We start from the raw sequence: 16132 nt of genomic DNA, 5'->3' as shown, positions 1-16132 counted from the left end.
ACTACACATTAGTGGCATATACTGTATGTTCGATATGCCATAAATACAGTGTTTCAGTTGTTTATACCCCTTTAAATTTTATTTTCGTCCCATGACGTTGGTTCAGTCTGACAATGTGGCCCCCACCCAGAAAACGTTGTGCTCTAATTGCTGAGATCTATATGACTTGTTCATGAAAATAGTGCCAGTCAAGGATTAAAAAGATAAAGGAGGCGGCATGTGCGCTCTGCACGTGTCGTGTCATCATACTGCTCATCATCGGTGGTGGCCGGTGTTACTAACCCACAAAAATGATTTGGTTCACCGACACAAAGGATAGGTCAACAATTGTACAACGCCCATGGCCGAAGCTATAGGGGGTGCAGAGGTAGCAGTCGCTACCGGGCCCAGGAGCCTGAGGGGGCCCAAAGACCCTTGTGCCACATAAGAAGACACAATGCACTGAGGGAAGGAGGGCCCAAGTTGAACTCTTGCACCAGGGCCCATGAGCCGTTAGCTACGCCCCTGACAACGCCACACAACTAGTTTCATTGTAGACCACTATGGCATAATCCAAAATTTGGAAAAAATAATTAACAGGAAAAACGGATTGTATCACAACAACATCACCGGACGCAGAAACTGCAATTGTGCAGTATAGATGTATGGCCTCTTTTTGGAGCTGCCTTCACCACTCCGGCCTTGAGCATTCAGCTCCCTGTGAAATTGGTCCCGGCAGCTGTTCCATCTCGTTTTGGTCTGTTTGACTGAAAAATTTTTTTTTTTTCATTTATTGTAAAGAAATGTCAGTCAAAACAATAGAAATATATCAATAAAAATAGTAAAGGGTAAAACTTATTCAAAATCAAGTTGCCAACTCCGATAAATGTATGAATAGGCCGGATTATACAGCACATGGTACAGTAGTGCAGGTGTGGGGATACTAATGTACAATAAGTTCAGGAAGGAGGAGATTAGTCGTGCAAGCCATTTGGACTAAATGATTTTATAATATGACATGGAGACAACTATATAGGATGCTCAATTACAAAAAGGGACACGTGTGAGGAAATAACAAGTGCACATACAGGTTTGAGACATGAGTACTGTTTGCTGGAGCAAAAGGGAGGCTCAGACATTTTTCTGGAAAAAAAATGGGGTACAGTATTTAGTGCACGACTGTTCCCAAAACCATGTGCAGGTTTTATGCCAAATGAAAAAATGTGGGGGATTGAGTCCGCACAACCTGTCTGTAGGTGCACATCACTATGGCAAAATACATATACAAACGGAAAATACAAATGTGATAGCACTCTGCAACCAGCACTCTGCCCTGCCTCCATGCTGGATGAGGCATTGGTGTACATTTTGGCCAAAGCGTAATAAGCCACTCACCACGTCATTTTCCGTTTGTTTATGTATTTCGCCATAGTGATGTGCACCTACATACAGGTTGTGCTGACTCAATCCCCCACATTTTTTCTTTGTAGTATGTATTGGAGGCGTGGCGATCTCCTTGGAGTCATGCACACCTGACCAGTCAATCTGTCCTGGAGGCTGGTTTTAAAGTCAGTATAAAACTGAGTCTGCTTATATAGAACCTACCAGTAGCCATTTGGCTCCAGGAGAAGTATATGGTGGGCTCGGCGTGCATGTTGGTACTTGCATCCCTGGATCCGATGAAAGCTGTAATGGCACCGGACGGGGTTAAAAGCAGAGTGTGCTTGGCGTGCACGCTGACCTGCATTCCCTGGACTTTGTGTGGCTGTTATGGCCCATAAACAGGTAGGAACTAGTGTTAGGGACCACTCAATGGAGGGGACCTTGACGTGGTGAGTGGCTTATTATGCTTTGGCCAAAATGTACACCAATGCCTCATCCAGCATGGAGGCAGGGCAGAGTGCTGGATGCAGAGTGCTATCACATTTGTATTTTCCGTTTGTATATGTATTTCGCCATAGTGATGTGCACCTACATACAGGTTGTGCTGACCCAATCCCCCATATTTTTTCTTTGTAGTATATATTGGAGACGTGGCGATCTCCTTGGAGTCATGCACACCTGACCAGTCAATCTGTCCTAGAGGCTGGTTTTAAAGTCAGTATAAAACTGAGTCTGCTTATATAGAACCTACCAGTAGCCATTTGGCTCCAGGAGAAGTATATGGTGGGCTCGGCGTGCATGTTGGTACTTGCATCCCTGGATCCGATGAAAGCTGTAATGGCACCGGACAGGGTTAAAAGCAGAGTGTGCTTAGCGTGCACGCTGACCTGCATTCCCTGGACTTTGTGTGGCTGTCATGGCCCATAAACAGGTAGGAACTAGTGTTAGGGACCACTCAATGGAGGCGACCTTGACGTGGTGAGTGGCTTATTACGCTTTAGCCAAAATGTACACCAATGCCTCATCCAGCATGGAGGCAGGGCAGAATGCTGGATGCAGAGTGCTATCACATTTGTATTTTCCGTTTGTTTATGCCAAATGAAGCTGGACCACTAAATATACATTCTTCTGACCGCATGGAATTTATAGCTACATCATTTTATAGGGACAGATTGGGCAAGGACAGTACAACGACATTGCTGGCACTTACCTAAAGCTGCACGGCCACGTCCATCAGCTTTGGACCATTCTTGCCTCCTCATATTACGGGCCACTTGCTCCCAAGCTGAATCTTTGCGGACACGGTCCTGATAATTATTGGACCGGGTGTCCCATAGTTTGGGCCTCTCCTGCACCAAACAAATCAATTTCTCCACATTCCAGCGTGGCATCTTTTTCGGCTCAAAACTGAATATAGCCAGACAAAAAAAACAAATATCCAGACAGTAATGCCTCACCACACTGGAATTTCACCACAGGTGCCTAGCAATTTGCATATCCTGTGAGCTTAAACTTCCTGTACCTGAATTTTTTTTTTTTATTGGCACAAGTTCTGGCAGACAGTTTTGCCATGGCAAATAGAAATAAAACGGACACGGATGACAATCGGATGTGCTTCCGCTTTTTTTGCGGACCCATTGACTTGAATGGGTCCGCAAACCGTTATCCGCGAAAAAAATAGGACAGGTTATATTTTTTTGACGGACTGGAACCACGGATCACGGACGCGGATGACAAACGGTGCATTTTCCGAGTTGAAAGTCAATGGGTCCGCAGAAAATCACGGAAAACGGAACAACAGACACTGAACCCAACAACGGTCGTGTGCATGAGGCCTAAGGCATATTCTTTGTGACGGCTCTTAGAAACTGCTTTAGGTTTTTCCTGCAAGACACACATACATTTGTACATCAAAAGATGGTCATAAAACAAGTGGCTACAAAAGCCTCTCACCCCTCCCTGGTACCGAGGTCGGGTTGGCCACCGGGTCCTCCATAGTTTTTTTCCTTATCTCCTCCATGCTGCAGTTCTTAAAACCAGAGACTGTCAGCCCTTTGTAAATGTAACCGCCAGCAGCCATTTCCGGGTTCCAGTGGTGCTTTAAACCACACACCCCCCTGCACGTGATGCGATCCGTGCGCTCCAGGCTTTACTCTCAACCGGGAAGTGGCGGTCACGTGAGCGGAGCCAAGACTCCTCCCCCTGGCCGGATCTTCTGCCTCTGCCTTTCCTCCTCCATCGCCGACGGATGCTTACTGGTGCCTGTTATCGCACTGAAGCATCGCGCCCCCCAGCGTTCAGGAACGCCGAGCCATCGCGCCTCTGCTCGCCCCCCCCCACGCGCACAGCGTGCCGCATAAGAACGGGGACCGCAGGTAACAGGGCAGCCTATGGAGAGGAGGACGAACCACAGGCTTCCCCTCACAGACAGGAAACCATACTGAGGGCAGAGAGGAGTCTCCGCATTTTTGTGCCGCAGGTTTCCTGTCTTTAGGGGACGGATCCATCCTCTCTCGTGGTGCTGTCGTGGGTGAGGGGTAAACAGGCACTTTTACACTGCGGCGATCTGATTTGGTTAGTCTGTGCAGACTAACCAATTGGGTAGATCTCCGGCAAGGGACCACTCCGATTGGTTCCTTGCCGGCATTACTGGACTGTATGCGGTCCGTGACAGCAGCAGTCCAGGGGCAGAAGCTCTAATCCAAGCGTTTTGCAGTGCTTGGATTAAAGAGCTGCCATGACGTCTATACACGTGCTAGCTGCATGGGGCATGTGCAAATAGCACGTATATAGCCATATGGCAGTCAGGAAGGGGTTAATACATTTGAAAACCTTTCTAAAATTTTGTTTTCACTTTCCCATTAAGGGGGATTTATTGCAGACAGAGAGGAAAACTTTATTTTAGCATAAGTTCGCAACATAATGTGAAGAAAAGTGAAAGGGTCTGTCTTAAGACTTTCCAAATGCAGTGTAGTTAGGTCTGGCCACCATATTGATCACAGACTTTCTTCTATTCCCAACCACCAGCTAAAATTCCGGAGTGTGCGCGCGCGGGGGGTGGGGGGGTTACTACTATATGTTGGGCTGTATTGATGTAGGTATGATGATCACTGGCCTGTGTGCACCTCCTCCGAGGCCTGGACCGTCCTCAGGTACTGCCAGCTGAGGAAGGCTAAAAGTATCATAGATGACAGGTAAATAGGAGAGAAGTTGTGGTGGGATGCCAGAGGGCCATTGCGTAGACTCAATTTCTTGATGGTGGAGACCATGTTCTGTGTGCATTCGGAAGAGGGGTCTGTCAGGGGGATCTTTTTGTAGATCTTAGGAAAAAAAAAAAAAAAGAATGAATTAAAGTTTAAAAGTCAAAGTAATGTTGCAGAGCTGATGCATAGCTACAAATCCACTGCATAGATAGAGAGTATAACATTCTGACTGCCTGCAGCCACCACTAAAGGGAGTTTACTGCATACTGCTTATCCCCTGGTTATATAAAGTCCTGAGGATAGGGGAAAACTGTTAGGTAGGGTTCCGACCACTGGAAGCCCCCATTGATCACAAGAACAAAGGTCCCTTACCCTGAGGGGGCCTCTCGAAAGGAATAGAGCTGGAGGTTGAGCATGCTCAATGCTGTTCCATTCATCTCTATAGGACTCCCATAGACAGACTAGTACAATGGCGGGGAGCACGGTGGCTCAATGGTTAGCACTGGTGTCTTACAGGCATCCTAGGTTCGAATCTGACCAAGGACAACATCTGCATTGAGTTTGTTTGTTCTCCCCGTGTTTGCGTGGGTTTCCTCCGGGTACTCCAGTTTCCTACCACACTTCAAAGACACAATGATAGGGAACTTAGATTGTGAGCCCAATTTGGGACCACTTGATGCTAATGTCTGTAAAGTGCTGCAGAATATAGTAGTGCTACATAAATGCATAAAATAAATAAGTCCTCATGATCAGTGGGTCGGACATCTACCGATCTAACAGTTATCCACTATCCGGTGGATAAGAGTTAATTTGATATAACCCTTTAAAGGGGTTGTCCAGGAATACAGTTTCTAACCGTTGCCAGTAGCCTTCCTTACGGAAAGGATCATACTTATCTGCTCTACGCCACTCCGGTCCTCCGCACTGGCTTCTGTGTCTCCACCTTTTGGTCCAGGGTTTACTTTCTTCCTCCCCAGCATGGTCACCTGATCCTCTCCAGCCAACCGTTTCCAGTTGGCAAAAGAGGATCAGGTGACTATGCCCATGCTAGGAAGCAAGAATACAAACCCCAGACTGAAAGATGGAAACACAGGAACCAGGACTGAAGACCAAATCAGTGTAGAGCAGGTACCGTATTTTTCGCCCTATAAGAAGCACCTAGGTTTTTGGGGAGGAAAATAATAAAAATAATAATATTTTTAACCAAAAGGTGTGCTTTTGGCGAGTTTGTAACTAATGGTGGTCTGTGGATGGCACTATTATGGGGGATCTGTGGATGATGCACTGTTATGGGGGGGATCTGTGGATGACGCACTGTTATGGGGGGGGGGGGGTCTGTGGAGGACACATATATAACAGTGCCATCCACAGACCCCCCTTAACAGTGCCATCCACAGTTTCGCCCCCCCCCCCCCACCGCTCCAGTATACAAATATAAAATGTCTCATTCAAATAAAAGTGATTAAACATGTCCCCTCACTCCTAATATTACCGTACACCCTAACAGCTTCTGTACAACGCAGGCAGGCAGGTCGGCGCGTCACTCACTGACGCCACGTGCCTGCTTCATTCATAAAGTAGGCGGCGCAGGCACGTGACATCAGGGAGTTACGCTGCCACCCGCCCGACCTGCATTCTACAAAAGCTGTTAGGGTGTACGGTAATATTAAAAGTGGGGGGGGGGGGGCATGTTTAATCACTTTTAATTGAATGAGACATTTTATATTTGTCTAGTGCAGCACTGGAGCGGCGGGGCCGGAGTACAGTGACTGCACCGGCCCCGCCGCAATTGCCGGCCCCCAGCTCCTCCTCCCAGTCCCTCCCCGCTCGCTCATACATCGCTGCGATGTAAAAATGTCAGCATTCGCCCCATAAGACGCAGTTCCCACTAAGGAAGAAATAGGGATCTATTTCGAAACGTGTCTGGGATCGATGGGATATTCATAAAGAGTCCGAAATTTCAAGCATGGCCATGCAACATTGAAAGATACCAAGGAAATTACTTTCTGCAAATGAACGAAAGCAAACCGACTGGTGGTCGACTTTATTAACGGCTGGCTACTGATAGCAATCTATGATCACAAGATCGAAGCTTCACTGCGATTTTTAGCCGCGATTGAAGAGTCTGTATTATACGAAAGAAAAAGTAACAGCTCATCTCGCGATAATTGAAGCGATCTTACGGAGATCCGATTTTATGACGTCAGCAAGCAACTACACTCTGCCGTTTACATTGGATTGAAGCGACACAGAGGTAAGCGCTCTTACATGTGGGACGCCACAGAGTTGCGCAGTAAGTAGTGAGCATCATACTCATCATATTAGGAGACTGTTTGCTATGGATTTTGCCTAATAGGTATTATTTGCATAAGTACGGGACATTATCCATTTTCTCCAATAACCTGCATCTTATGGACTTTATACATGATAGTCCACCCATTATCTCATCCATCCCACTATTACGTGTATGTATGTTTTTTATGTTTTAATAAATTGCACTGTTCTACTTTATTGGTTCTTTGCGTGAACCCATATGTTTGAGTGCTGGTCCAATACTATTTGAAGTTACTGTTTTGTAGGTATGTTGCAGTCATTATCGCTTCTCCCCAGTATTTGTTAGGTAATGCAACGTCTGAAATCATACAGCTGGTCATTACTACAAGAGTGCGATTCTTTCTTTCTGCCATGCCGTTTTGCTCAGGAGTGTATGGTATAGTTGTTTGGTGTATACCTTGTTTCTTTAGGTATGATTCCATATCTGTACATATATTCCCCTCCATTGTCAGTGCGTATTATTCCAGGTTTCCTTTGAAACTTGTTGCTCGTCATAGCTACAAACTCTTGAAGTTTTTCCTAATGTCTCACTTTTGTGCTTCATTAGATACGTTATTGTGTACCTAGAATAATAGTCGATGAAAGTCAGTAAATATCGGTTCCCGCCGGGTGTGGTGGTTTTCATTGGTTCGCACACGTCACTGTATCAGTTCCATGGGTTTAGTGTTTTTTTTTCTGACTGGTCGGTGGAAGAGAGGTTCGGGTGGCCTTTGCTTTAATGCAACATGTGCACTTAGTGAGTGTGTGGCAAGGCAATATTTTCAGGTCTTCTGATGGACCTCTCTTTGCAAAGTCCTTTATAGCTTCTGGGTTTCGATGCCCCAATCTTCTATGCCACAGGTGGACGCACTGGTCATGTGGGTTATGAGCTGCCACTTTAGCCTTCTCACTTTCAGTGACGAGTTTGTACAGATGCTCTTGCTAGAATTTGCTTTCCATTTTGAATTGTGCATTCATTACCTCTGAACTGGACAGCGAGTCCATTGCTTGCAAGGGTTTTCAACTGATAGGAGGCTTCCTTCAAGACTAGGAACATACAGCACATTCTTTACAAGGATGCTCTGCAGTTCATAAACCCCTGACCATTACTTTCCGCTGTAATACTTTAGCCATTTGCTAGGAAGACTGTCTTTTACACTAAAAATCAATTTCTGTGACGAATGTCTCGCCGCTTGTCGCCCCTGAATCAATGTACCATCCATGTGAGGTACTATTCTGAGTCACTTTAACCGCTTTCCGTCCGCCCATAGGATATAAACGTCCTATGGGTGGACCTCTATTTCTGAAAGCACGTTTTAAAACGTCCTTTCAGAAATAGCAGCTGCACGCTAATCGTGCAGCTGCTGATCGGGTTGCCCACTGTCAGTGACAGCAGGGCAACCCTTAGAGAAGGCAGGGACAGTTCCCAGGTGTCCCTGCCTTCAGGATCGCTGCAGACACAGCGCTCACCGAGCGCTGTGTATGCAGAGAAGGAAGCGCTATGCGCTTCCTGTTCCGGCCCGGCGGTCATGTGACTGCCGGGACCGGAGCGTGCAGGAGCTGTGTGAGGTCTTTCACAGACCTCGATCAGCCCTGCTATGAGGCTGTACAGCGCTGGATTGCTGCTGTACAGCCTCTCTAAGGGTGTATTTGTCCTGTAACTGGGGCTACTATGTCAGCCCCAGTTACAGGAGAAATCAACAGTGAAAAAAAAAAAGAAAAAGTGAAGTAAATGTCCCCCAGAGGTCTTGTATGACCTTATGGGGGACGAAAAGTGTAAAATAAAATAAATAAAAATAAAAGGTTGAAAATAAAAAAATAAAAAAAAGTTTCACATGTAAAAAAAAAAAGTCCCCAAGTAAAGAATGAAAAAAAAATTTTAAAAATAGAAAAAATAAAATAAAATAGACATATTTGGTATTGCCGCGTCCGTAAAAACCAGCTCTATAAAAATATCACATGACCTAACCCCTCGGGTGAACACCGTAAAAATTTTTTTAAAAGAAATGTGTCAAAACAAGCAATTTTTGTCACCTTGCATCACAAAAGGTGCAACACCAAGTGATCAAAAACGCGTATGTCCCACAAAATGGTACCAATAAAACAGTCACCTCATCCCGCAAAAAATCTCTCAAAAAATAAAAAAAACTATAGCTCTTAGAACATGGAGACACTAAAACATCATTTTTTTGGTTTCAAAAATGCTATTATTGTGTTAAAGTGAAACAAATAAAAAAAAGTATACATATTAGGTATTGCCGCGTCCGTAGAAACCAGCTCTATAAAAATATCACATGACCTAACCGCTCGGGTGAACACCGTAAAAAAAAAAAAAAAAACTATAGCTCTCAGAACATGGACACATTAAAACATAATTTTTTTGTTTCAAAAATGCTATTATTGTGTAAAACTTTAATAAATGAGAAAAAGTATACATATTAGGTATCGCCACGTCCGTAACAATCTGCTCTATAAAAATGTCACTTGAGTGAACCCCTCAGATGAACGCTGTAAAAATAAATAAATAGAAACTGTGCTAAAACAACCAATTTTTTGGTCACCTTGCCCCATAAAGTGTTATAATGAATGATCAAAAAAATCATATGTACCCAAAAATAGTACTAATAAAACTGGCACCTTATCCCCTAGTTTCCAAAATGGGGTCACTTCTTGGAAGTTTCTACTGTAAGGGTGCATCAGGGGGCTTCAAATGGGACATGGCATCTAAAAACCAAGTGGAGTTCCTTTTCTTCTGCGCCCTGCCGTGTGTCCATACAGCAGTTTATGACCACATGTGGGGTGTTTCTGTAAACCGCAGAATCTGGGTAATAAATATTGAGTTTTGTTTGGCTGTTAACCATCGATGTGTTAAAGAAAAAAATTGATTAAAATGGAAAATCTGCCAAAAAAGTGAAATTTAAAAATTTGATCTCCATTTTCCTTTAATTCTTGTGGAACGCCTAAAGGGTTAACAAAGTTTGTAAAATCGGTTTTGAATACCTTGAGGGGTGTAGTTTCTACAATGGGGTCATTTATGGGGGTATCCACTATGTAGGCCCCACAAAGTGACTTCAGACCTGAACTGGTCCTTAAAGGGCTTCTGTCACCCCATTAAACAGTTTTTTTTTTTTTCTTTACTAATAATCCCTATAGTGCGATCTCAGCATACATAAGCTAATTAATGATTTTCGTTCAGTAGAATTTGCTAAAAATCGATTTTTTAAATATGCTAATTACCTTGCTACCAGCAAGTAGGGCGGCTACTTGCTGGTAGCAGCCGCATCCTCCGTTCGTAATGACGCCCCCTCCGCATTGTGATTGACAGGGCCAGGGAAGGGAATCGTTCTCTGCTGGCGCTGTTAGAATTTGAAATCTCGCACCTGCGCCGTACCTGTCTTTAATCGGCGCAGGCGCACTGAGAGGCGGCCGCTCGCTCGACCGCTCCATCCTCAATGCGCCTGCGTCGATGGCGTCATCGCATACACCTGGAAGAGAAGACGCCGGCATCGCTGGAAGGAGGCGGAGAACCTGGATGACGTCGCTGGATGCTCGAATCAGGTAAGTATGTATGTAATAAGCATGCTGCCACAAAAACCACCAACGAAATGGGAATAAAAAACAATAAATGATTTTTATCAAAAGTATAATTATTAACACTATACCACCAACGAATATGAATAATAAGCCCTACTCAATAAATATACAGATGCTTATATATGACACATATATAAATATCTGTATATATCTGTCAAATAGTGTATATATATATATATATATATACACATATATATATATATATATATACACATAGAAACAGAAAGAGATACACATAAAAAAAAAAATATATATATATATATATATATAAAAATAGACATAGAGCAATTCCGATATATTATCATAAAGATATATATAGAAAGAGTCGTGATAGACAGGCACAGATGGACAGGCAGAGAGGGACAGGCAGAGATGGACAGGCAGACATGGAGACGCAGAGATGGACAGGAAGACATGGACACGGGGAGATGGAGACGCAGACATGGACAGGCAGAGATGGAGACGCAGACATGGACAGGCAGACATGGACACGGGGAGATGGAGACGCAGACATGGACAGGCAGAGATGGACATGCAGAGATGGACACGCAGAGATGGACAGGCAGACATGGACAGGCAGAGATGGATGCAGCGTACTCAAGTTAGGTTTAAAAATGTTCCTGGGTGTTGTAGTGCAATCGTGACACTAACCTGAGACAGCTGACTCTCTGCAAGGGCAGGTGATGATAAGTAATGTTCGTGACGCCAGTGCCAATTAAACGGTGGCACGCCGTTTGCTGATAGCAGGAATAACTGAGGAACCATGTGATGTTAAAACAGAACTCAAACTTTAGTAGTCATCATACATGGACATAGATGGAAGCGCAGTTCCTTTGAAGACAGTTGGTTGCAGTACATTTGATGCAGGCAATATATATAGCAAGGTGACTTCAGAGTGTTAAACACAGGATTTGTAGTACAGGCAGCTTGCACTCTATTCCAGACTGATCCTGGAACATATAAACTCTTCTCCAAGGCCCGATGCCCTAGCTCTGGCGTATATCCTTGGTTTTATAATTATCAAGTACCTCCTCTGTTGTCTTTAGTACCTCTTGCTTTTCTGAGCTTGCCTCTGTCTCTCCCAGCACTGACTCTGGAAACTTCTGAACTCCCCTAGGCTGTTTAACTGTGGTCTTCCTGCTTCTGCATATGTAACTTCAGGAGGGGAACCTTCTCCTTGGATCTGGAACCCGGTTACAGGGACTGCAATGCCCTCTCCTGGTCCGCAGGCTTCAGGCCTGGACTTGACTCTGACATTGTCTAATCTCCAACTGTAGACTACAGACACTAGACTCCGTCTGACTTTCCTTTCCCTGACTGGGCATTATATAACCTAGGGCTCCCTAACTCCCTCTAGTGACTAAGAGCTGGAATGACACCCCTAGCAGGCCTGTACATGCACATTTTACAGTAACAGGGAAATACATAGCATTACATTACATTACATTTTATAAAGACGACTTATACCAACTTCCCCATAGATAAAGGGGGGACGACAGCACACCAAGTGACCCTTCAGTAGTGACGGGCATTACAGCTCCCGTACACTACATGGACAGGCAGAGAGGGACAGGCAGAGAGGGACAGGCAGACATGGACAGGCAGAGATGGACACGCAGAGATGGACACGCAGAGAGGGACACGCAGAGAGGGACAGGCAGAGATGGACACGCAGACATGGACAGGCAGAGATGGACAGGCAGACATGGACACGCAGAGATGGAGACGCCGAGATGGACAGGCAGACATGGACACGGGGAGATGGAGACGCAGACATTGACACGCAGACATGGACACGCAGACATGGACAGGCAGACATTGAAGACAGGTACGGCGCAGGCGCGAGATTTCAAATTCTAACAGCGCCAGCAGAGAACGATTCCCTTCCCTGGCCCTGTCAATCAGAATGCAGAGGGGGCATCATTACGATCGGAGGATGCGGCTGCTACCAGCAAGTAGCCGCCCTACTTGCTGGTAGCAAGGTAATTAGCATATTTCAAAAATCGATTTTTAGCAAATTCTACTGAACAAAAATCATTAATTAGCTTATGTATGCTGAGATCGCACTATAGGGATTATTAGTAAAGAAAAGAAAAACTGTTTAATGGGGTGACAGAAGCCCTTTAAAAAGTGGGTTTTGGCAATTTTCTTAAAAATTTGAAGAATTGCTTCTAAACTTCTAAGCCTTCTAACGTCCTAAAAAAATAAAATCACATTTCCAAAATGATGCCAACATAAAGTAGACATATGGGGAATGTTAAATAATAAATATTTTATGAGGTATCACTTTCTGTTTTAAAAGCAGAGAAATTGAAATTTAGAAAATTGCGAATTTTTCAAATTTTTGGGTAAATTTGGGATTTTTTCATAAATAAAGGTGAAATATTTTGACTCAAATTTATGACTATCATGAAGTACAATGTGTCACGAGAAAACAATCTCAGAATGACTTGGATAAATAAAGGCGTTCCAAAGTTATTACCACATAAAGTGAGATATGTCAGTTTTGCAAAATTTGGCCTGGTCAGGAAGGGGGCAAATGGCCCAGATGGCAGGTGGTTAAAAGTACCACTCCATGATGCACTTTCATTTTCTTTCATGACCACTTTAGCTCTTTCTCTTGTGGGTAGCTCCCACTTTCTCTGCTCAGCTTTCCAGATTGACCAGTTCTTTTTGAGATGACCAGCCTTTTTGCAGCGAGAACATACCCCGGTTTCTTTGCTTTGTCTTATGCACCTTCAGAGCTGTTTCTGATCTCTCGTTCTCTTCACTATGCAGATTTTCCCTTCTTCTGCTGTATTTATCAATTAATTTTCCCTTAACGTATTTCTGCGTCAGATCAGTTTCCGGTCTAGTTTCTAGAGCGCTTATAAGGGCACTGTATGATTCTGGAAGGCTGCATACAGTAATGCTACTACATGACTGTCTTTCAATTTTTCACCTATTGCACCCAGCTGGTCCACAATCTCTAGCATAGCCTTTACATGTTCTCCCATTTCCTGCTCTTTTTCCAGCCTCATCTTATGCAGTTGGCGCAGCAGATATAGTTTACTGTTTAGGCTTGCGCGTTCATGCAGTTTCTGTAATGCAGTCCACATACCTTAAGCTGTGTTTTCTTTCCTTATATGAATGAGTTGATCATCCTCCACTAACAGGTTTGCTTGCCTGTTTTTTCTGTCCCATTCTTCCGGGTTGTCATTGGGTCTGTATCTAGTACCTGCCACAAGTCATCTTTGGATAACAACATTTCAAGCTTAAACTTCCATAGCTGGTAGCTGGCATTGTTGAGCTTTGCTATTGTAAACTTCATATCTGAAGCACTTGCCATCTTTCAATGAATTGGATGCAGCTCTCGTTTCCTCACACAGGATTTGGTAGGATCGTAGATGCAGCACTTACTTGCTTGTAGTTTCTTTTTTTAGTGTCTAGAGCTGGGCCCATAACCTGTAGGTTGAGGGTTAAATACACTAGTAGCTTGTGATGAGGCAGAACTTTGTTTACTTGTGTGGACACAGCCTTATTTCACCTTAACCACCTCCGGACCGCCTAACGCAGATTCGCGTTCCGGAGGTGGCAGCCCTGCGCAGAGTCACGCATATATGCGTCATCTCGCGATGGTCGAGATTTCCTGTGAACGCGCGCACACAGGCGCGCGCGCTCACAGGAACGGAAGGTAAGAGAGTGGATCTCCAGCCTGCCAGCGGCGATCGTTCGCTGGCAGGCTGGAGATGTGTTTTTTTAACCCCTAACAGGTATATTAGACGCTGTTTTGATAACAGCGTCTAATATACCTGCTACCTGGTCCTCTGGTGGTCCCCTTTGTTTGGATCGACCACCAGAGGACACAGGTAGCTCAGTAAAGTAGCACCAAACACCACTACACTACACTACACCCCCCCGTCACTTATTAACCCCTTATTAGCCCCTGATCACCCCTGATCACCCCATATAGACTCCCTGATCACCCCCCTGTCATTGATCACACCCCTGTAAAGCTCCATTCAGATGTCCGCATGATTTTTACGGATCCACTGATAGACTGATCAGATCCGCAAAACGCATACGGACGTCTGAATAAAGCCTTACAGGGGCGTGATCAATGACTGTGGTGATCACCCCATATAGACTCCCTGATCACCCCCCTGTCATTGATTACCCCCCTGTAAGATCCATTCAGATGTCCGCATGATTTTTACGGATCCACTGATAGATGGATCGGATCCGCAAAACGCATACGGACGTCTGAATAAAGCCTTACAGGGGCGTGATCAATGACTGTGGTGATCACCCCATATAGACTCCCTGATCACCCCCCTGTCATTGATTACCCCCCTGTCATTGATCACACCCCTGTAAAGCTCCATTCAGATGTCCGCATGATTTTTACGGATCCACTGATAGATGGATCGGATCCGCAAAACGCATACGGACATCTGAATGGAGCCTTACAGGGGCGTGATCAATGACTGTGGTGATCACCCCATATAGACTCCCTGATCACCCCCCTGTCATTGATCACCCCCCTGTCATTGATCACCCCCCTGTAAGGCTCCATTCAGACATTTTTTTGGCCCAAGTTAGCGGAAATTATTATTTTTTTCTTACAAAGTCTCATATGCCACTAACTTGTGTCAAAAAATAAAATCTCACATGAACTCACCCTACCCCTCACGGAATCCAAATGCGTAAAAATTTTTAGACATTTATATTCCAGACTTCTTCTCACGCTTTAGGGCCCCTAGAATGCCAGGGCAGTATAAATACCCCACATGTGACCCCATTTCGGAAAGAAGACACCCCAAGGTATTCCGTGAGGGGCATATTGAGTCCATGAAAGATTGAAATTTTTGTCCCAAGTTTGCGGAAAGGGAGACTTTGTGAGAAAAAAATAAATAAAATCAATTTCCGCTAACTTGTGCCAAAAAAAAAAAAATTCTATGAACTCGCCATGCCCCTCATTGAATACCTTGGGGTGTCTTCTTTCCAAAATGGGGTCACATGTGGGGTATTTATACTGCCCTGGCATTCTAGGGGCCCTAAAGCGTGAGAAGAAGTCTGGGATCCAAATGTCTAAAAATGCCCTCATAAAAGGAATGTGGGCCCCTTTGCGCATCTAGGCTGCAAAAAAGTGCCACACATGTGGTATCTCCGTACTCAGGAGAAATTGGGGAATGTGTTTTGGGGTGTCATTTTACATATACCCATGCTGGGTGAGAGAAATATCTTGGCAAAAGACAACTTTTCCCATTTTTTTATACAAAGTTGGCATTTGACCAAGATATTTATCTCACCCAGCATGGGTATATGTAAAATGACACCCCAAAACACATTCCCCAACTTCTCCTGAATACGGAGATACCACATGTGTGCCACTTTTTTGCAGCCTAGGTGGGCAAAGGGGCCCATATTACAAAGAGCACCTTTCGGATTTCACTGGTCAGTTTTTACAGAATTTGATTTCAAACTCCTTACCACACATTTGGGCCCCTAGAATGCCAGGGCAGTATAACTACCCCACAAGTGACCCCATTTTGGAAAGAAGAGACCCCAAGGTATTTCGTGATGGGCATAGTGAGTTCATAGAACTTTTTATTTTTTGTCACAAGTTAGTGGAATATAAGACTTTGTAAGAAAAAAAAAAAAAAAATCATCATTTTCCG

At 44.5% G+C, this 16132-nt stretch overlaps 1 pseudogene; it reads right to left on the bottom strand.

Annotated features, from left to right (window-relative positions):
- Positions 1–4469: 4469 nt before the first annotated feature.
- Positions 4470–16132, bottom strand: part of LOC120997201 — a 266949-nt pseudogene continuing 255286 nt past the window's right edge.

The sequence above is a fragment of the Bufo bufo genome, chromosome 4, assembly GCF_905171765.1.
Source record: "Bufo bufo chromosome 4, aBufBuf1.1, whole genome shotgun sequence".
NCBI classification, from domain to species: domain Eukaryota; kingdom Metazoa; phylum Chordata; class Amphibia; order Anura; family Bufonidae; genus Bufo; species Bufo bufo.
This window is presented reverse-complemented; position numbering and strand designations above follow the sequence as displayed.